General features: G+C 43.3%; 1 protein-coding gene across 3 annotated transcripts in view; it reads right to left on the reverse strand.

Annotated features, from left to right (window-relative positions):
* Nucleotides 1–23,737, reverse strand: part of Babam2 (BRISC and BRCA1 A complex member 2) — a 393,826-nt gene that overhangs the window by 4,983 nt on the left and 365,106 nt on the right. The gene's annotated exons all lie outside the window — the stretch shown is intronic.

The raw sequence follows: 23,737 nt of genomic DNA on the forward strand, positions 1-23,737 counted from the left end.
TGTGGCTCAAGTGATAATGTTAGCCTTGAGCGAAAAAAATCAGGGAAAAATCAGTGCTTAGGCCCTGAGTTCATACCTCAGGACTGGCATTAAAAAAAAAAAAAAAAGAATCACATGACTGGCTGACCAAGACAAGGACACAAGTTAGTTGGCCTGGTTCTCACACAGACTTTTTATTTTTACAAAAGCCTAAACAATTGTCTCCTTCCAAAACAGGACTTGAATTCCTGAATCCAAAAAATGCTTCCCTTGGAGCAATTGTAAGATGAGACATATGATGTTTGCTCCAGTGAGGCCAGCTCACTCAAGTGGTGGTGGTGGGTGAGTTAGGTGGAGTGGGAGAAGTGGTTCAGAGACACGACTCTGTCAGGAAATTGACAACACATAAATCAAGTCAGAGGTCATTTTTGCAAATTCAGGCAAGTTCCAAGCATCTAAGTCTCATTGCTTTTTCCAGTTTTATTCTGCAGCTGTGACTTCAACTGGCACATGTTTTTAATCAGCCCTATGAAAACCGATTGTGGTATGAAAATCAAAGCAGTCCTGTAAATAGTGTAAGACAAGTCCCGCTAATCACGCCTTGTGGTGGTGGCTCGTCCACATGTCCCAACCACCACTATACACACTGACTCACTCGGGGTCCTCGCCTGGTGTCAAAGGGCCATCTTATAATAGAGCTTCTACAAAGAGACCTGTTTCCATCCAGAGCCTTCCACCCCACATTCTCCAAAACCTATTCAGTTCAGGGCCTTGATGAGCCACTGACTGGCACAGTGGGAGCCTGCTTTGTAGCTGTGCCGCAGGCAATGGAAGCCTGGCTCTCTGGTGTGGGTTTGGGGAACAAACAATTGGTTGTAATGGTTCATGGACAGCCCTGCTGCATGTGCCAACCCTTGAGAGATTTAGGGTATGCACGCTTGTAAAACGAAGAATTAACACACTGGAGCTACAAGGGTGAGATAGCATGCTGAGATCCTAGTAACACAGGCTCCTGATTCAGCAGAGGCTCCTGCTGTCAGCTAGACTCAACTTCCCCTCTGCTGGATTCTGTTATACTAGGCACCCACCTTGAGTCCAGTCATAGTCTTCCTTGGTTTAGATTCAGGTCTAGACTGTGCTTTGTTTCTTTTCTGTAAAGTGGAGGCTTGAACTCAGGGTCTTGCACTTGTTAGGCAGGTGCTCTTATCACATGAGCTATACCTCAGTCCTTTCTGCTTTCGTTTTTTTTGTTGTTGTTGTTGTGTCTTATGCTTTCTGTCGGGATAGCCTTGAGCCTTGATCTGCCTCCTATGTAACTTGAATTACAGCTGTGACCACCATGCCTGGCTTATTGGCTTGAGAGGTGTGTGTGTGTGTGTGTGTGTGTGTGTGTGTGTGTGTGTGTGTGTGTGTGTGTGTGTGTGTGTGAACTTTCTGTATTGACTGGCCTTAAGCCTTGATTAAGCCTTGATCTCTTGAGTTCTGCTTCCTGAGTAGATGGGATTACAGGTTAGATTATTGTCTCCTTGACTGTGAGAAGGCTGAAAGAGGCTCTAGTCTCGGTATGTTTTGAATTAGATCATGCTGTTTTAGTAGGATTCAGAGATCTGTTTCTAGATAGCAAAGCATTGGAATAAAATCTTGTTTCTGCTAAATCAGTATATTTTAAAACACTAAAGTGGTATAGCACTTTTCTCCATTTGAAGTCTTCTGAGGAGGGCTTCTGGTGCTTGGCCAGATGCTGTAGGGCCAGTGTGGCTGGTGGCCAGCTTCTGAGGGGCCAGGATGTGCTCCTGGAGGCTGCTAGCATCTCTGTTCCCTTTGCATTCTTGGTGCAGAATATGAGAAGGGGGAGCCAATGGCCACATGAGAAGGAGGAACTGGGTGCTCTAATGGGCCCAGGCCTCTTCACCTATGGGCTGGCTTGCTCCTCTGGGCTTCCATTTCAGTGTGCACAAGTCTATCATAATGCCAACTATCTTCCATGCTGCATAAACTTCTTGGGAGAAGACCACTGCTCAGACATTTTCATGCACAGTGCTCCATACACAGCAGTTCAATACAGATTTCTGCCATTATAAATGATAGGAATTTCTGACAGAAGAAAATCTCAGAGTCCTGTAAGTCTATCACTACAGGGCTGAATTTGGAATGGTCTAGCATCACTGCCCCTGGTACTAAACTTGGGTCCTACCACAGATGAATCTCAATGTAGTACATGAATGAATGAATAAATGCCCCCAGTGCCATCATATACCATGTGACTCTAGATGAGGCTGTTTCCACCAGAACCAGCTTGATGAAAGGCTGAGATGGCTGTGGCCGTGAGGCCACTCAGAAGGGTGAGGATGATTGGTGTACCTGGGGACTAAGGACTGTGTACTGACTGGGGCCCGGTTCATCCCTGTGCTGCTCTAGTCTCCCTAGCTGTGTATACTCAGTATGCCCTCATAGCAGGTCCTCTGTATGAGCTCAGCACTGGGCAGGATGTGTGGTAGCCACAAATGCCTCTTGGGGGGGGGCTATAGGGATCTCACCACAGTCCGTCCATAAGGAGGGCTACACCTAAGCCCACCTGATGTGGTGGTGAGAAGTGGCTCCCTATCTGATGAGTGACTCACCATCAGGTACTAAAGCACCCTTTCCCCTCATCTTAGTCAGACAAAGGGAAAAACCAAAGAATGACCCTTTGAGAGGAAGTGCTCAGAGACCCAGAGGGTCACCATGCAGAGTGTAGGGTACACTCTGCTTCAAGGCTCCTGCTCAGCACTACCAGGCATAGTCTATACCCATAGTCTAGTCCTAACCCAAAGGACCAAGAGAACACTTAGGGTATCAGCTCTACAGGGAATAAAATGATTTCCAGAGACTCGCTCTGGGGCACCAATGTATTTTTTTTTTTTTTTTTTTGCCAGTCCTGGGCTTGAGCTCAGGGCCTGAGCACTGTCCTTGGACTTTCTTAAGGCTAGAGCTCTACCACTTGAGCCACAGCACCATTTCTGGCTTTTTCTATGTATATGTGGTACCAAGGACTTGAATCCGGGTCTTCGTGCATGTTAGGCAAGCACTCTACCACTAGGCCAAACTCCCGGTCCCATGGGGCACCAATGTATTGTTTGCCTGGTGGTCAATTAGATTTTCCCAACAGTTCCGCAATTTGCACCTTCCCCAGCTGCCTGGGGTCCTTCGTGCTGGTACTCATCCACTGGCTACCCAGTGCTCATGTCTCTCTCCTCCTCCATCCCCTGCGTGGTGCTCATATACCCCTCAAAGTTCTGGGAGGAAAAGTAAGATGGCCAAAGTTTTTTCCCCTTTTAGTCTTTACCTACGGCTGAAATAAAATTTCCAGATACCTGGTAGCCTCTGGCCTTTATGCAGAATAGCAGCAATTCAAAGCAAGGAATTATTCTTCTTTTGGAAGAATGAAAGAGGGCTTTTGAGGTCAGACTCTTGGAAGGGGGAAGCCCTATGGATCCTCTTAGCTCTGACAAATGTACTTGGGATGGGGAAGCAAAGGAAGAGGCTCACCTGTTCTACAGACCATGGGGCTCTACTCTGTACCAACCTAGGACCCTGTCCCTGCTCTCCACACATGCTCTGCCAATGGGTAGCTCTGTGGTCCCAGGTGACAGTTAAGAGAGAGAGAGAAGTAAGGAGATGGAGGGTCAATGATATTCACACATGGTATAAAGCAGGCTTGTTCAAACACTGGACTGCAATCCATTAGTGGGTTGTGAAATCCACTTAGTGAGTCCTGACCAGCATTAAAATAAAGTGAAATAAAAGTAGAGTGCATTGCATGGGCTAAAGGGTAGGGAATATTGTTTTGTAAAAATTATGGTTTTACTTACATATACTGAATTAGGTTGTACAATAAATATCTTGTTGTGGATTGTGGTTTTAAAAAATCTGGAAGCCACAGTAGAAGGGAAGTGCACTGCTTCCCACCCCCTCCTCTAACAAACCCACTCCCATGTCTGTCTCTGTTCTGCCAATGTGAAATCTGACCCAGAGATGCCATGTGACTTCCGAGATCACAGTTAATGGGCAGGGTCAGGGAGAGGGACACACTATTTATGAATTCAGGGCTGCTTGACTCTGAAAAAACATTCTTTCTACCTGCCTTCATTTCTTATGTCTACAGGGAGCAAAATGGGTGATTTTTACAATACTTTGATTTGATGGCTATCCACTTGCAAATGCCACTATAGCTGAAGGTTACTTTTCCTTTATTCAAACTTTACTACAACTACCAATCGCTCAAAAACAAATTTCAAGAACTATGTGCTGCTAACTCCCCAGCATACCCACATTTATTCTAGCCCAGCCCTCTAAATGGGTCTCCCTGTTGCAATTTGTGTGTTTAAAGGTGTTGACTGGTACTTTCAGCCCGCATCCAGAAACTTGCACAGAGCAGCTTCTTCTCAGGACTGTGGTAACAGTGAGCAAATGGATGAACTTGGCCTCCCTCTCACCCACCTTTCTGATGCCTGGAAGTACTAGTGCCTCTTACTGAAAACTGAAGCACTCTAAGTGTCTGGGAGGAGAAGAAAGTGCAAAAAGGGTGTGTGCTGAACACCCAAGGACACAGGAGGCCATCAGTGTTCTCTACAAAGGGTACCCAGAAGGTTCTTTAACACAGATTTCATTTAGCAACATAAATTTCCTTAGGATTGATGAAAAGGCCACAGGATGGGACATAGTAAGATGGTGGTCCTGTGGACAGAGTCTGGGAAAGATTGAGTGGGAATTCAGATAGGCCATTCACCCCTCTAAGTCCAGATACCACATCCGAAAAGTTTAGGGATGGTTTCTGAGACAGTAGCCAGGGTCTGGAATACCATCATTATTTATCATTATTGTTACTGTGGGGTTTTGCTTTTTTTTTTTTTTTTTTGGCTAGTCCTGGGCTTGAGCTCAGGGCCTGAGCACTGTCCTTGGACTTTCTCAAGGCTAGAGCTCTACCACTTGAGCCTCAGCACCACTTTTTTCTATGTATGTGGTACCGAGGAATCGAACCTAGGTCTTCGTGCATGCTAGGCAAGCACTCTACCACTAGGCCAAACTCCCGGCCTGTTACTTTTTTAATCTCTTCAGTCAGAGATAGTTTTTCAAATGGAAGCAATAATTTAGCACATGATCTCTCCCTGTGCTTTGCTAGAGAGGTTCTCTGTAGAGTCTTAGTAAGCATGGTGAGAGGCCCTATACATGCTGAGGTTGCTGTGTAGCTCCTCTGTCTCTAGATCTATCCTAAGACCCCAAGAAAGATTGCCAATGTCCATCCTGTGAACAACCATTACATATTCTCACAGAGCTCCTGCCAAGGTCATGAGGGCACACAGACACTTGACCCCAGGGCTGAGAGCTGCATGCTCACCCTGGAAGGGAGCCGAGACTTTGCCAAGCCCTCCTTGGCCCACTCACCACTGCTATTGAGCAAACTTTCTGCCTCAAGTTTGCTTTCTTTTCTGCTCAGAACTATGCCGGGGCATTATGCAGCAGGCTAGACGTCTAGCTTCTTTAACGACAATAATAATAATTTGCATTTATACAAGGCCTTTCATCGGAGGATCTCAAAGTGTATCACAAACAATAATTAATTTTCTTTTGCAAGTCTGGGAGCCAGCTAAGTAAAAGCCCCTTTACCTTTCAGGTAGAGGGCACTTTCCTGAGCTATGAAACATGTTGAAGGCCTTTCCACCTACTCAAAATCTACCGTTTTCTTAAGGGCTGGTAATGATCAGGCCTACAATGGGCGGCAACATGGCCCAAGCCATTTGCCCCACTTGGAAGTTCCTCAGTGCATGGTTTGAGAAACATATTGCAGCGGGAGGGTCTAGGAACTATCTGAGGCTGGACTGTGCTGATAGTCTTCCTGGGCTTCATTCAGGATGTATGCATCACTAATGTTCTTTCTTTGGAACCTGATCTGTCCCTGTTACTTTCCCTACAAGTCCTGTCTTCTTCCACTCTGAGGAAAAGCTATCTGGCATAGACTGCAGAGGTTACTGGTAGATGTCTGATATATAAGTTGTCAACATCTGTGGTTACCATTGGCCAGAATGTGGTGACTCAGATCTCACTAGGATTCAGTGAGATCCTCTGAATGGAGTGGTGGAGTGGCTGGAGGCCAGGCTGCTTCCTTGATCCATGCAAAAGGAGTTTCTAGGTGTTGCTGACTGATCCCAGGGTCTGTCTGGCTTCAAATGCAGCTCTTCAGACTGCCTTGCTTCTCTACTGGGCTGGGGTGGGAATGGGAATATCAAAGGATCCTGAATTTATTTGGCAGAGAGGGTTGCAGCTCAGTGACACAGAAACATCCTAATTTTCTGCTGAGTAATTTACCACTACAGATTCAATTATTTATCTATATAATAATACATATTCTACCCTCTTTAGGATAGAACCCCAAATCTTTTTTTTTTTTTTTTTTTTTTTTTTTTTTGCCAGTCCTGGGCTTGAGCTCAGGGCCTGAGGACTGTCCTTGGATTTTTTTCTCAAGGCTAGAACTGTACCACTTGAGCCTCAGCACCATTTCTGGCTTTTTCTAAGTATGTGGTACCAAGGAATTGAACCCGGGTCTTCGTGCATGCTAGGCAAGCACTCTACCACTAGGCCAAACTCCCGGCCCCAAGAACCCCAACTCTTATACAAGGTAGGCAAGTGCTCTGTCACTAAGCTATGTCTCTAGCCCACTACAGATTTATTCTTTTGTTTTGTTTTGTTATTCTGAGACTGGGACTTGAACATGGTACCTGACACTTGTTGCTCACTGATGAGAATTCTACCAGCTAAGCCACAGCTCCAACTCCAACATTTATTCTTAAGTCTATGTGGTATCAGTCAACCCCAGAGACTAGGTTTTTGAAATAAAGTCAAATAATAATTTTTGGGCCTTTTTTTTCTCCTTTTCTTCCTTTCCCCTCCCCTTTCATTAGAAACACTTGGTATTACACTGAAAAAAGGGTATGCCAATGCTGACTAAAAACAGACACAGGACAAGGAACTCCATGATTTTCCTCCCAAGTGAGAGGGATGGCAAGTGAACTATCAAGTCTAGAATGGAAGGCAGAAGGGCAAATAAAACCAGTTTCCCCTGGGGAAAACAGCAACTTCCCCGAGAGATTTCTGAGTCCTGGCTACCAGCAAGGTCTGTGAGGAAAGGGCCGTCCCTCTTCTAGGAGTGCATTATTTGGGTGTGATTTTTCTTAGATTGGCTTACCATCAAATAAATTTTGGGTATGTATTCAAGGCTGCTATTTTCCTAAAATCTGCATTCCTGTATATGAAGTTTGGAACTTTTGTCTGTTTTTACTTCACATGACTAGTTTCTGGTCTAGGGTTAGGTTCTGGGCCACTGATCTGGGGTGGTTGTGAAAAAACAAAGGGACTAGAAATGGAGTCTCTGAATATCATTCTGGGACAAGGTGATCACCCTGTAGCCCTTCTCTACCTGCTTAGAGGGAAGAACATGCATTTTGGAGTAGAGAGTACCACCTTCCAAGGTAGATCCATCACTACTGCCTGTATATCTGGGGAATTCCTTGAGTCTCCATTGAGCTCTCCGCTGTGCTTGTTATAAGGCCACCATGTCAGGCACACAGTAAAAACTCAAGCCATGCTGGTTTCCTTTCCCCTCTCTGCTGCCATCAGGCAATTAGAGGAATGTATACTGAGGAATTCCTATTGTGCTTGAATTCAACAAATGTTTCATAAAACTCTTCTATTGCTAAGGGCTAGGATACTGGAGTCACTGGTGCCTAGCACCTAGCAGTTTCTAATATTCATTGAGTGAACTAACTTGATATTTGAGATTTTGCAGTTTATAAGACAGTATGATTTCAAAAATAATCCATTTAAAGCAAATAACAAACAGAATAAATCCTGTCACTCTACTGTCATAGTATCCCTAAGAAAACAGGCTGAAGAAGAGGGAGGAACTTGTCCAAGGTCAGGTAAGGGGAAAAGGCAGAAGGGACTAGGCCTGAGCTGATGCCCTGCCAAGAGTACACTGTCAGCTGGGGGTTGGGAAGGGAGAGGTCATTGGTGCTTTCTGTGTCCACTGTGGACCTAGAGCAGGAAGAACATGGCAGCAGGTGCATGATCTTTCTGAGTGCTGCTGCTACCCAGTGTAGCCACAGCACACTGCAGGGAGGTGTGACCCAGCTGGACCCTGGCAGCTAGGAGCAGTACACTGTAAATCAGGAGCCATTGTCTCTAGGTGCTGTCTTTCTCCCAGGCCCTGGGCTATGGTCCCATACATATGCTGACCTCAGGGGTGGATAGTGCTCCTTTAGTCCTTCCTGAGCAGAGGACCTATTCATGCCTTAGCATGGTGCTCTGTTCTTAGAGTCTTTTAGAACCAAGAAATGGGACTAAAAATAGTCCCTCTAAGTCTTAGCACCACTGCTCTCAGCTCCTCTTACTTCGCTCTTCTTTGCTCTCTCAACTCTGGGAACTGACAGACATAAGATGAGAAGAGTATGACAGGAATCTTTTAAAGTTCATCCACATGGCTGGCCCAGATAGTTTCTAGTATGAACCTAGAAGTGGACTCAGATGCAACCACAACACCATGTCACCCACAGAGTTCATCAGAGTCTCCTCAAAACTACTGATAACACACTGCAGACTGCTGTCACTGCACCCTCTGGGCAGCCTGTAACCCAATGCTGTGAGACTGAGCTCAGCTCCCCTAGCAGGAGCCTTTGGGTTCTACACCTCAGGGCTGCTAATATGCTGCCTCTCAGAGGGAACTATGTGGAAAACCACATGCATTGCTTACACTGAGTCAGGGCATGGGCAAGAAAACCACATTCCTGCTTCTAGCCATAGAACACTCAGCCCTGAGCCTGCCTGGAGCTACCTCCTACTGGAACCCTGTGGCAGAGGACAGCCATGAAGCCAGTTTTGAGTGCTTTGGTTTCAAGGGCCAAGTTCAAGCAGAGTTAACCTGGTGTTGGCTGGAAAGGGTCATGTAGTAGCCCCTCCCTATAGACTTCTAACTCACTGGCTGGGTGTGAGGAGAGGCTCTGTGTTTGGAAGGGTAGTTTCTGGGCCATAGCAGCAGGTGGGCTCTAAAATCTAACCTATATTTAGCTTGCTAAGCTGTATGGTTTCCTAAGGCCATAGGCCAAGAGAAACAATTTTTACTTTATCCCAAGCTATTAGTAAAATGTTACAACAGCCTAAAAGGGGCACAAAACTTCCTTACAAGCCAAAGGGGTCCTGACAAGCGGATCACTGACTTCTGGAGCTTGGGTTCAGAACATAAGCCTGGAATTTACTTTGATATGAATTATATGCATTGTCATCTTGTTGGGGCAGAATTTAGGAGAATAAGGTAAAAAGATTAGTTTCTTCTTATTCTATATTTTACAGAATCCATTCCTGTTTTTCTAGCATGGCCCCAATCCTCCACCAATTTTAGCTGTCCCTTCCCCAGTGCTCAGACTTAGAGACTAAGGCAAGTTTAGACAGATATATAGGCTCTTGAAGCAGTATTAGGTTGCCTTTCCCACCACATTTATTGAGCAGATAAACAGGCTTGATTCAAATCATACTCTCTTCATACAGATACCAATGGCTCCCATCTGGAACCACACCACTGAGCTGTCAGTCCACCTTGGCTAGGAATCATCCTCCAAAACTAGTGGACACCATGGGAGCCAGAGCCACCAGACCAGTGAATAAATACAGACACGAGCAAAACAAACTCTAAAAATACAGCAAAACCAGCCTCCACCCATTGTGCAGTAAACAATGTCAAAGCATGCTCTGGACTGCTAACCACTGAAGGGTAGAAAGAAGAGGTTTCCCCCCCACCCCCCCAGGCCTTTATTAGTTGCTCTGGGAGCTCTTCCTTCCCATAAATGAGCTGCTACAAATTAAAGCCAAAGAACATTTGATCTGGAAACCCAGAAACCCAGCGACCATCTATCTAGTCCAGCAATCAGAAAATGTCTGTAAGGATCAGAAAATAAATTATTTTCAGCTTTCTAGATGAGACCTTCCCAGTTTGCCTTCGTTGCAGGAACAGGAGCCATAGACAAGATATAAATGAACTGGCAGGGTTTATGTTTCAATTCAACTTTATTCATAAAAATAGGCATTGGTAGCTTTGCCCTCTGGTTGTTTCCCAATCTTTTTTTCCAGTCCAATTCTTCTCTTTTCAGATGAGGAGAGATGAATAAATCCTACAACCACTTTTCAATGCCCACCCAAGAATAAGAGCAGACCTACAAGGATGGGAGAAGAGCAATATTGGTGGGAAGAGTAGAATAGATGTGCTGCCACGCTCTGCTTTTTAATTGAGGTGGGGGCTTGCCTGGACTCTAACCATGATCTTCCTGATATCTGTCTTCTGGGTAGCTGGGATTATATTTTATAAGCTGTCATGCCTTGCCCTAAGTGGAGATTGTGACTAAGTAGGCCTTCATTATAGGAGACCAAAAAGCGAAGTATCTCTCTACACGCTAAAGTTTGTTGGGACTAGGAAAGACAAGCTTCATATTCAGTTCAGCTTGCTGAGAAGGAAACATATTTGTACGTTTCTCATGGTCATTTATTCATTAGTTAACTACAATGGCCCTGGAGAAAAGCTGGAAGAAAGGGAAAAGGGAACTGGAAAGCCACCGGCATTCATCTGTGAACAATTCGGGAAGAAAACAGCAAATTCATCTTTTCCAGTCAGCAGCTAGTCAAACATATAACAGCACGTAAATGGTCACCGAGGACAAGCCCATTTGTCCAGGGCTGAAACAGGTTGTTTGGGCTGTTGAGCATTTACAAAACAAGTTTTCTTGGTCTTATAAATAACAGGTTGTGGCAAGAACAAGAAATGAAGAGTGGAAGATCCCATGATCCCTCTTTGGGCTTCCTTGTGGGCCGGCTATGCCTGCACAGTCAAGTTTGCTTTCAGAGCATTCAGACAAAGCTGGTCTTTGGGTTAATTCTCCCTTGCCAGTGATACTATTTGATGAAATGATTCCTCTAAGCACTCTTTGGCAGCTGGATAATCATGTTAGTTTGAGAAAACTAAGAGTTGAGAGTCATTCTTAAGCATTCTGCTTGAACCTATATCCTAGTTTAATTTTCACCTCATGTTACAGGGGCAAAATCCTCCCCTAAAACTGGTGAAAGGCTTTCTACTCTAAGGTAAGACTTCTGTATCTGAACTGCAGAATGGAACACCTGGGCAAGGAGTGTCAGAGAAAGCAGGGAGGCACAACTGGGTGGACAAGTGTCAGTCTGGTTTCAGGAAGTGCCCTTAGCTCCTGGCAGCGTTAGTTTGCTCTTCAGGACCTAAGAATGCTATGTGCTAAGAGGACCACAATCAGCAGGGTCTGGGATTACTTATCGCACAAGCCAGAGAAAATACTCAGAAAGCAACCCAACCTGTATACTGGAAATTCTCAGATCCACTGAATGATCTAAAGCAGGTAGAAGACAGAGCAGAGAGTTGAGGGGCCAGGCAGAGCACCTCCTTCCTGGAGTGCCTTTGAATCTCATATGTGACAGAGCAGAGAGTTGAGGGGCCAGGCAGAGCACCTCCTTCCTGGAATGCCTTTGAATCTCATATGTGACCTTCACACTTCTGGAGCAGCATAGGGTTAGTTAGTTAGTACCATACCTGGGTGGCTACTGCAAGTCCCTGGAGAAACACTGTAGAAGAAATCACTCTACCCAGAGGGTGGCTATCTTGAGACTAGTTACCAGGCCACAAACTATCTTTGAAAATGTTCTGAAGAAAGTTGTGCTTTCAACTTGAAAGAAGTAAATGGTGGTGGTGGTGGTGGTGATGTGTGTGTGTGTGTGTGTGTGTGTGTGTGTGTGTGTGTGTGTCTCCAGGTGCAGACAGGGCTAGCACAAACCTTTCTACCACTTCACCCCACTCCCACCCCTAAATCCACTCAGTATAGACACTGACAGTGAACTCTGCCCAGGAAGTAATTTAAAGGTGTTATTCAGTGGTTAGTATGTGGTGCCTCTGTTACTTGGGAGAGATGAGAGGATGTGAAAATTCTTCCCCAGATATTCATAGACTATCCTGGCTGCTTTAGGCAGAAGCCCAGCTAAATTCAAAATTCAGATAGACAATAGGTAATTTTCTAGTGTAAATACGTCCTAACACTATATGGGATTTACCTACATTAAATAATTTGTTACTTAGCTAAGTTTTGACCCTAGGTGGGCATTTTCAATTTTTATCTGTTACATCTGACAATCTGAAATCCAGAGAGCCATGGGTCTTAGAAAGCCCTGGGCTTTATGGTACTAAAGATTATGTGGAAGGGCCCCTTATAATGACTGTTCCACTAGAACTTGCATTTTCACTGCCTTTATTAATAGTTCCAAGGCTACGAAGATCTAACTGTATTTACCTATCTATAGTATATCAATACGTAAGCCCTTAAGAAAAAACCTTAATCACTATAGAAAAAGTATCAAATAGCTAACATGGCAGATAGTAACAACAGCTACCATTAACTGAAAACTAACATATGCCTGGCACTTTACCTTTCTCCTCACTTAACACTCAAATTGTTACTTTTGAGTTCAGGTAAAAAAAACAAGACTCACAGAGACAGAAACTCAGAAAATGAAACATACCAGTGGAGTGAACAAGCTGAGTAAGTGTGAGGCCTGGAGTTCAAACCGTAGCAACACACATATGCACACACACTCCAACCAAACAAAAAAAAATACCTAAAACCTAGTTAAAAGTCAACAAACATGTGCCCATTGAAAGAATGAATGGGAAAAGTGCTAGTAATCCAGGTAAAATTTAACCCCCATTTGCCAATGCAAATCTGCCTTGGAGCTTGTCAGACCTGAGTGTCAACCAAGGCAGGTACTAGACACTGTTAAGAAAGTGCTGACTACACTTGCCTGGTACATTCAAGATGTTAGTCTAAAGAAGAGAGGCAGTGAGGCATGAAAGCAGGAGGCCAGCACATGCGTACTGATTCCCAGGGCTTTGCACATGCGTGGTATGTAGTGAGTTCTTACAGGTTTGATGGATGGACTTAGCAATAATGTCACTGCATTTACAAGATGTATAGGTTTTCTTGATGCCTTTTGGTTAGCCCTAGGAAACCATGGTTATTGCCTGCTTTGACAATCATGGCTGTTTAAAGCCTATTTTCCCATGCTTATGGCCTCCTTGCAGGGCAGTCTGGTCCTTACCATTCATGGTACACAAGGAGGAGAAGCTATTTTTCGAATTTCAGAAGTGACTTGGATTAAGGACTTCCTTGAGTACCCCCAGGCCCACTTCTGCTTTCCCCTTTCCTTTTTCCATCAGGCATGACTAAGTGCCTCTCTGGGAAGATAGGAGTCACTGGAATTTTCTGTCTTCTCATTAAGACTCCTGTCTGCTGGTTTGGAGGTAGCTTTTGAGCTGCTCTGTTATAATCCCCTTTGCCCCTTCTCTCTTTTGCCTGTAAATTCCAATAATAAGTCTGGCTGTAGAAACCTTCTCTTAAAAGTCCTAGGTGCTAGGCCCTTAGGTTCTCAGAAGGCTCATTTCTGAGAACAACCTGAACTTTCTCCACAGACACAGACACCTTCAGCCTTGGCCATGAGTCTGAAGCAGGAGGTACTGGCAAACCAGGCCACTCCATGACAGATGAATGGGGACACACATTCAGGCTTGTTAGTCTCCAGCCATTGACTCTGTGAGCAAGGAAGAAAGCAAGAGGCAGAGGAAAGGCATTGGGTGGGGCCCTGGATAGTCACCAGGGGCACAGAGTTCTAATCTTTACACTGTATGTCTTTAACAAGTTCTTCCAGGAAATTAAAATGATGCATTGAATGTCAACTCTATGCCAATTGTGCTAAGAAGTTCATACCAATTAATTCACTTCATTTGGCCACAGTGGTTAATTGGTTAGCATATTTAGCGCTGGCTGTACCAGTGGATGGCTAAAGTTGCTTCTGTGTTCCATGGCTTGAAAGTGGCCCCCTCTGTACAGCTGACCTTCCTAGCATCTACTCCAGCTTGGCCACCCAACCTGGCTCTGCTGATGGCTGTGAAGTTTGTGGATCACTGAGTAAGACTAGCAACTCCAGAACATCTTTACCACTTCATTCATTTCTATCAACCCTCTGCTTCAGGAAGCCACGACTCCAGGTTTCTTCTCATAGGTAGTCTTTATGCTAAATGATCTAACCACAGACAAGACAGAAGCCTGTTCTTGCTTGTCATTATTCTCTGCACAGAATGGACAGTCCCAATTTATACCTGATGTTTCCCTGTGTTCTAGAATTCATGCTTTAATGAGAAGTGATAGAAACAAGTGTCTGGGCCCTCCTGCCTTGGCTGGGCTCCACATCACACATGACAGCCCTAAGCAGCCCTGGCGGCACCTGTCAGAAGCCAACACGCACATCTGAACAGTCAAGCCTAATTCCCAAGAAGCTGTTTTAACTTGACATCTGAAAATGTACTGCATCTAGAGTTATTTTACAGGGCGTGTGTTCAGGGCATATGTGTGCACGTTCCACAGCTGAAGTGTTCTATAAATATCAGATACAGCCTGTACAAAACCCATCACGTACATCATGTCCTTAATTCAATTTAGTAAGTTTTCAATTTATATCTGACCTCTGGCAACAGAAAGGGAAGTTTCTCACCACAAATTCAAAAAGTATGCTAGGCTTCCTTAAACATGTTTTCCATTTAATGTCACAGAAATGTATCAGGAGTCAGTGTTTATCAGGTAGGGACTAGATCAGGGCACACAGATGAGGGTACAGAGACCCAGAAATATGACACACTGTTCCCACGACCACAAAGGAAATGAATAGTGGTGCCCAAACGTGGTCCAGGGCTCCAAACTCCCAGCCAATGTCCTTTGGATTTTTTTTCTCTTACTGAACATTCCTTCTTCCAACCATTCAAAAACAATTTTGATTCCATTAATAACTATATGTTCCTCTCTGATGCATTGTAAAAACCCCAAACCAGCTCTTCTACCCTTTCCTTTCGGACTCCATAAAGTATCTGTGTATTTTTCCAAGAAAGAAAATACATGACTGAAACAGTGTTTAGTGATAAAGAACATTTTCTGCAGGGTGAGGGGTGGTAGTGGTAGTGGTAGGTAGAACAGAAGCCTGAGCACTCACTAGTTTTCACAATGGCTTAAGTAAGTGGCTTCCCCTGAAAATCTGTGGACCTTCTAATTACTTTCTCAGTCTGTGTAACTGGCAACATCAACCCGACTCCATTTTCCATTGAGGAAGCAGAATGAACAAGAGTTTGGTCTTTAGAACAGCTCTATGAGAAACACAGATAAAAAGGTCTGAGAAAGATGGCCCGAGGTGCTCCGTCAGGGGTCTGACTTGCTGTGGACCTCTCAGGGAGAGAGGATGCAGCGTTGGGCTGCAAACACTTGTGCCTGGCACACTGAGGCTGTGCAGGCTGCAGGATGGTGAGTGGCTCTCTCAGGGATGAGGCTGTGTTACCAGTAATTGATGGCCATGCTTTTCCATGGAGCTTATCATCTCACAGCAGCAGATGTCAGGCTCTAATAAATAACACACTCTCTCTGACCTACGCAATTTGGAGAGGATGCCTGGATGTCAGGCGGATCTGGATTCCTTGCCAGCTCTGTTGCTGTCTCTTCTGACAGGAAAAACAAACCAAATCCCTTGAAGATACTTTTTAAAATGATTCTCTTTGAAGAGTTAGTGGATCCAGTCACTCTGTGTTATTTATTTGTTTTACTTTTCTCCCTACAGCTTCTATATTTCTACACTGTGTGAGGAAAAAGCCCAGGAACTTGCTTACAATAAACCTAGGCAGGCCTCAGCCACCCTAGCCTTCCTCAGTTCCTGAGGACACAGCTTAGCAGCACTGTGTCCCCTACTGTCCTCTCTGGATACCTGGGCAGTCCATGCTGTGCTGGCCTGGGCCTGGAAAATTCCCTCTGTTTTCCCAAGGGGAGTTCAGCTGAGATGAGGTTGGGATTTTTTAGAAGGAACTATTCCTAGGAAACTTGGGGTAAAACAGAAGACAAAAAGAAAGCTGGTGATTCATGGCAGTGGTTGGGCTGCAGGTTCTGTTGCTGAGGTCTGCCCCAGATGGGCCCCTGAAGCAGATCTTTCTGGGAGCCCAGCCTGGGCTGCTGGGCATTCTGCCAATGTCCCCTCTGCCCAGAGTTCATAGTGGCACCCCCTCTGCAGAGGGGACTGCAAAATAAATAATTACAGCTGGCTGCAATTCTTACCTTCCTGCTCAACACCCTATCTTTAGGGGCCAGATAGGAATTCTGGGAACACAGACATAAGGAGGAGGGATGAGCTGCAGGAAAGTCATGATCAGAGGAATGAAAAAGGGAAGAGTGAGAGAGAAAGAGAGGAGAGACAAGAGACGAGAAGAGGTAAATAGAAAGACCAAGTCTCCATTAATTCCTTACACTGAACAGTATCTGGATGAGAACTGAAGAGAAGCAGAGCTAGCAGTTTCCAAAGCTGCCCCAGCTGAGGCCAGCTACCCAGGGGGCATTGAGACTGACTACAGCTTAATCAAGGCCCTAAGGATCTTCCAACAGAGAGCCAGAAAGAGTGATGAATTCCTAGAGCAGCCAACACACACAGAGGCTCATACTATACCATTTGCACTGCATAAACACTTCTCCCTTCAGCCCTGCACTGGTCCCCAGAGAGTTCTCAGGCCTCTCCTCATCATGTGAGGACACAAGAACTAGGATTCCCATACTGTAACCTGGGATCCTAGAGGAGAGGGTGCCTTAGGGGTCACAATAAGGCTTGAAGATGGGGTATAAATCCAATGAGGCACTCTCATCTCTTGAATTAAGAGGAAGAGATCTATTTTTAGCTATTTTATTTTGAGAACTAATGCATGAGACTGAAAGCATCTGGCAGCTAATAAGTTGCTTTTTCCTTTTAAGAATGACTGTGAGGAGGGTAGTAGGGACCAAGATTGTGAAAGGGTATCAATGTATGTGAATTAATGCACCTTCTATCTGGCAAATATCATGTAACCCTTTTATTAATTACAATAAAAATATTTAAAAAAAGACTAAAAAAAGAATGACTGTGAATACTAGGGTACTGATGATGAAAAATTGAAATAGTCTAGAATATACAATTTTTAAAATTATTGAAAATTATTCTGCACAGACAACTGGATGCCAGATAATTCAAGTATGTATGGTGAAAAGCACTATATTAGAAGTTATGGACTAATTTGGGAAGGTTTGCATATGCTTCTAGATAAGAAAATAACCTATTTTTGGAACCTTAAGGCAAGAAGGGAAGCAACAAATGGTTTTAGGAGGTTATGATAAATTGTGTTGAAAGATGAGCTATTTTTCAAAATGTTCTTTGGTGATAGCTTTTATAAAATGGATTTTAAGTCTGACAAGACAGGTTTAGGGGTTAAAATCAATTTTAAGATATTGCTTAGGCCTCTAAGACTGATGTGATGCTTTAAACAATGAAACGCATGAAAAAAAATACTCTATAGATTTCTTGGACTTGAGAAGAAAACAAAATGTCATCTGTTTCAATCATGTAGCCAGATCTAAAAGCTACCTGCAAGAGCTGGGAGCGGTAGCTACTCAGGAGGCTGAGATCTGAGGATCAAAGTTCAAAGCCAGCCCCAGTAATACAAAGCTGCCAAGAGATTCTTATCGCCAATTAATCACTAGAAAATGGGAAGTGGGGTGTGGTTCAGGGGTAGGGCAGTAGCCTTGAGCTGAAGAGCTCAGAGACAGCATCCAGGCCAGAGTTCAAACCCCATGACTGCCCCCCCCCCGCCCCGAAAAAGCTACCTGTAAGATACCAAGGTATTTTGTAAGTGGTGGTTGGATTTACATAGATTAATCAAATATAAAGGACAGAATTTAGCCGGGCACACATGGCTCATGCCTGGAATCCTAGCTACTCAAGAGGCTAAGATCTGAGGATTGCAGTTCAAAGCCAGCCTTGGCACTAAACAATGTTAGGCTCATCTCCAAAGAATGTCAGACTCATCTCCAATTAATCACTAGAAAATGGGAAGAGGGGCTGTGGCTTAAGGGGTAGGATGGTAGCCTTGAGCTGAAGAGCTCAGGGACAGAGCCTAGGCCCAGAGTTCAAGCCCCATGACCTCCATACACAAAATAATAAAGGACACTTTTCAACTGGTTATGTTGGCACCAAGAAGATGAAAGCACAAGGAGAATCTCTACAGAGCTTCAGTGATAAGCCCAGGAAACAGTGTGAAAGTATACTGTAGGTGGTAAAGTTCACAGGGAAAGGAATAGATGCCTGGGTATTATACAGGTATATGATCGAAAGTCTCAGTGTGTTTGGTCTATATATTGAATACAATCTTTTTGATGACTTTGACAAAGATTCTAAAATAGATTGCCTTTGGAGAGAAAATGATTTCTTACTACCTTTATCTGGAAACGATAGAATAAGATGGCATAAATACTTTTCCCTTCTTTTAAACAAATTCTTTAACAGTCTGTTGACCATTAAAAGCCAAATAGCTAGGCATGGTGGTGCCTACCTGTAATCCAGCACTCAGGAGGCTGGAGCTGGTGAGGGTTGGGGGGCGGAGTGGGGGGGTTCAAGATCTGTCTGAGCTGGCCACAGTAAAAAATGAAAAAAGGCGAAAGGAATAATGACATATTATGTAATTAAGAAAATATGCCCAACTAAATATATGAATGACAGCACAAAGGCTAATAGAACATATAAAAGAATTGTACTGTTTTAGGCTTTTACATTATATATGAACTACAATAATATTAACTCACGTTAGGGAAGTTCTTTTGAACAGGCAAGTAACCAAACTATGATATAAAACGATGTACTTAAAAAAGTCAAATAGGAGAGTAAGAAGATATACTAAAAAGTACTTGAACAAATGAAAAGAACATGGAATGATAAGAACAAAAGAATAGCAGGGTACGCTGGCTCACGCCTGTAATCCTAGCTACTCAGGAGGCTGAGATCTGAGGATCAAGGTTCAAAGCCAGTCTGGGCACAAAAGGACCTGTGGCTCTTATCTGTAATTAACCTCTAGAAAACAGGAAATGGGGCTTGGCTCAAGGGTAAGGCAGTAGCCTTGAGTTGAAGAGCTCAGGGACAGCACCTAGGCCAAGTTCAAGACCTATGACCTACAAAAAAAAAAAAAGAATGAGAGAGAGAGAGAAAGAGAGAGAGAGGGAGAGGGAGAGAGGGAGAGAGGGAGAGGGAGAGGGAGAGGGAGAGAGAGAGAGAGAGAGAGAGAGAGAGAGAGAGAGAGAGAGAGAGAGAGAGAGAGAGAGAGAAAGAAACGCTCATTAATTCTGTTAAATATAGATGAACCAAATACTCCCATTAAATGCAGCCATGATTCTGCTATTTAGGAGACTGAGGTCTGGGGATCACAGTTTGAGTCCACCCTAGGCAGAAAAGTCTGATACTATCTCCAATTATATTGTGAAAAAGCTGGACTAGAGGTGTGATTCAGGTGGTAGAAAACCAGCCCTGAATAAAAAAGTTGTGTACGAACCTAAGTTTAAGCCCCAGTACCAACACAGTAAAAAAATGTTTCTTTGAAATACAAGACCATATATAGGCGGAAACAAAGAGGAACAAAGAGTGTTCTGCAGAAACAAGCAGAAGAAAGCTGGTGCAACAGTTTTAACATCAAAGCAGACCTAAAGTCAAGCAGTTTTAGCAGAGTCATTTCATGATAGAAGGGCCAATTCATCAAGAAGACACAAGAATTCCAAGTATGTATGTATCTTATCGGCACAAGCAACAGATATTCCGCAGTTTATGATGGGGTCACATTTGATAAACCCATCATAAATTGAATATATCCGAAGTGGAATATGCATTCCAATACTTAACCTACAGAACAGCACCGGTTCTCATCTGCTGGGCTGTGGTGTGCTGCTTTCTGGCATTATGGGAGAGTAGCTTGGGAAAAGATTAGAATTCAAAATTTGAAGTATAGCCTCTACTAAATACTTATTATTTTCACATCATGGTAAAGTTGAAATTTTTTCAAGTTGAAGAACTGTTTAAAATTGCCCACTACATCATAAATTATATGTAAATCACATTACATACCGGTTAACTAAGGAAACAGACTTATACAGAGATGTAAAATGTTTTTTTTTTAAAAGTAATATAAAAGAGATGTAAAGGTAATGTGTGACACAGCCTAAGGGGACTGGAGAGAAGGGCAAGGCCTTCCTGGGAGTAGAAGTACTTGGAAAAAAAAACATAAATTAGTCAGGTGCCAGTGGCTCCTGTCTGCAATCCTAGCTATTCAGGAGGCTGGGATCTGACATGGAGGTTTGAAGCCATCCCAAGCAGGAAAAATACGTGAGATTTTTATCTCCAGTTAACTACCAAAAAGCCAGAAGTGAAGCTGTAGCTTAAGTGGTGTGGTAGAGATCTAGCTGTAAGGATAAAAGCTCAGGGACAGTCGAGGTCCCAAGTTCAAGCTCTAAGACTGGTGTGCACCCCACCTCCACATATGGAAGAAAGCTGGAGGCTGAAGATATTTGAGGGGGTAGAAGCAGGGTGCCTGGGAGGAAAGGGATGAGTGAAGTCTCTGAGGGACAGGTCAGAAGCTAAATTCCTGGGCCTTTCATATGTGAGCTCACTAATTGACCCTCATGACAAGTCCACAAAGCAGGAAGGAGGACAATCCTGTTTTACAGGCTAGAACTGAGAGAGGTTATGTCCTCTGCTCTAGGTTAATGTGCTTACAGGATTATGATTGGGAGAAAAGCTGGGATATGCATTACCCCAAAGAATGTGTCTACATAGTAAAGGGTATTTTAATTGTGAACTGCACAATCTGCTGGAAAAGCATGACAAGAAACATGGGGGTAGGAAAAGCCCTGGTCAATGGCAGGAAGTACCTTTTCTGAATTTTCATGTTCAGGATTGTGTTCTTCCAGGAGCCTATAAACAGCTGATTTCACTCAAAGGGCTCTGGGGCTGTTTGTAAACTGTTTGTATGAATGCTTACTTATGTCATGGGAATGAAAACTTCTTGTGTACTGTGTATAATGTTCTCCAAGACAAAGAAACAAGAGTGTATAAGGAATGTTGCAGCTGATCGTTCTTTCTGTTGTTCTCTCCATGCCTATCACCAGTCTCCAGCCTATACTGGAGGACAGTTCTTGCTGTGTTTACCCATTACCTGGCTTTCTGACACAGCCCAGTACACTCACTCAGTTCATTTAAAGGACAGAGCTTTTAAGCTATTTCTTCTTGCTAGCATAGACTGCTGGCTTTCTCTTCTATTACATTGAAAACTTAAAATGGATCTATCTTTACTACAGAAGAAAGCAGTTTTTTTATGTTACTTCAGATGTTTTCTTTAGACTGGTGTTAACATAAAGCAAATGTCTCTTGACACCCTGAACCAATCTGTTAAGATAAACAGGCTTCACTGGTGATGTTCCTATACTAAATCACAGGATTGTGCTCAGTAGTTTCTTAAAAGATTCAATTCAAACATGCTAAAATGTCTATTTAACACACACACACACACAGATTGCTTTGCCATGGAAACCACAAAGACTTGTCTGGTTCAGACTCCATAGCACTTACCACAAATAACAGCCCATCTTGTAAAGGCAGATCCTATGTATATACAGAAAATGCCAAGAAAACTAAAAAACTGCAATACTTCAGACATATAACTTACTTTTATATTTCTATTTTGCAATAATATTTCAACTTACATAGTCATTGTTATTAGTTACATTTGCATGTTTGTCTTTTTTTCTTTCTTGAATAGAATTTTAGATTGGAGCATAATGATATAAAGGGAAAATACAGAAAGAACGAAAGGGAACAATAGAATTTCAGATCACAACAACTCTGGATTCCACTTATCAATTTAATGTACGTAGATTTCTAGAGAAAACCACTACATAATTTAAGGGCGCTAAACTTGTAAGTCATGTACGATAGACACTATGGGAGATGAAGTAAACGGGTATCTGAGAGGAAGAGGTAAGAACAAGAAGTCTTACTAATAAAGAACATTGTAGGCCGGAAGGGTCAGGAACTTGTTAGTAGTTACTTCAAAACTGTCAGAAGTGTAATATGATTTACTGCCTTGTTGAGCTACAAATCCATGGTTTCATGGACAGTTCCCAATTTGTTATCCTCATATCTCCAGCATGGCGCACAGGGTGTTTACCAAATATTGGGTGAACAAATGAAGAGAATTCTTAACAGTCTTCATTTGTAGCATTCTTTGGATCTGATCATCCTTTAGCTGGGATCACAAGTGTGAGCACACAGCTATACAGGGTGACAAAGTCATAACCACATGCCACACTATGATTTATTTTTGGAAACTACCATTTCAATTTATTGCTCTTTTTAGTCTAGGAGGCAATGGTTCACAGCTACTGATATTCAGACACTAAATTTTTACCTATAAAAACCACTCATCACATTTTTTTATTTTTCTTATGTTGTGTGACTGAGGTTAGACCTTTCATACTAGAAGTTTGTAAGCAAAACTTATAACTTCAATATCCCAGCACCAGCAGACTTCCACCTCCATCAAATCACTATATCTACAGCAATCTTAGGGCCAAGCAATCTGTGCATCTGTTTATTTAATCAAGAAATATACAAGTCTACTTTGGGATCTGGCTGTGGAACTCACTGTAGACATGAAATAATTTGTGTAATTTAAGAATACTCACTTGGTTCCATATAAGAAAGCAGCTACTGAATTCTTGTTCATATCACCTGAAATTTAGCTATTTAAAAAATGTTAAGTGGCACTGTGGCTCAAGGAGTAGAGTGCTAGCCTTGAGCTAAAGAGCTCAGGGACAGCCCAGGCTCAGAGTTCAAGCCTCACAACCAACAACACAACAACAAAATGAAAGCAGTTTGAACATTTCCATCATCTACTATATATCTACAATTCTACTCTGTAGTTTATTTTAAAATAATCTAAAGAGAGAAGTACATTTCTGACAAATTATTCTATCTATTAAAAAAGGTAATTCTGGCCAATTTTAGAGACAATAAAAACTGTAGGACCAGGAAATACTTTCAGCTATTATTTCAATGATCTCTTCTTGCTCCTTTCCTTCTTTCCATCCTTCCTTTTCCTTCCTCCTCATTTTCTTCTTCTTCCTCTTTTTTCTCCTCCTCCTCCTCTTGTTCCTCTTCCTCCTTCTCCTCCTCCTCCTCTTCAGCTTCTGCTTTGAACTTAAAGATCAGTGCTCTAATCTATCACTTGAGCTATGCCCCCAAACTCTCTGCTTTCATTATTTTTCAAATAATGTCTCACTTTTGCCTGGGTTGTCTTGGACTTTGATCCTATTTATGCTCCCAACTATAGCTGGGACAACAAGTACATATCACTGACTCCAGCTTTGTATCTGTTAAGATGGTATTTCTCAAACTTTTTGCCTGGGCTGGCCTTGGCCTATAATGAGCTGTAATCCTTCCAATTTAAATCTCCTGAGTAGCTGGAATTACAGGTATGAGCCACAGTGCAAGGTCAGGTCAGTTTCTTTTTTTTTTTTTTCTTTTTCTTTTTGCCAGTCCTGGGCTTGAACTCAGGGCAGGGCCTGAGCACTGTCCCTGGGCTTTCTCAAGGTTAGAGCTCTACCAGTTGAGCCACAGCACTACTTCTGGCTTTTTCTAAGTATGTGGTACCAAGGAATCGAAACCAGGTCTTCATGCATGGTGGGCAAGCACTCTACCACTAGGCCAAACTCCTGGCCTCAGTTTCTTTTTGACAAGACTGCAA

This window comes from Megascapheus bottae, chromosome 7 (assembly GCF_031878675.1).
Source record: "Megascapheus bottae isolate mThoBot1 chromosome 7, mThoBot2.hap1, whole genome shotgun sequence".
Classification (NCBI taxonomy): Eukaryota; Metazoa; Chordata; class Mammalia; order Rodentia; family Geomyidae; genus Megascapheus; species Megascapheus bottae.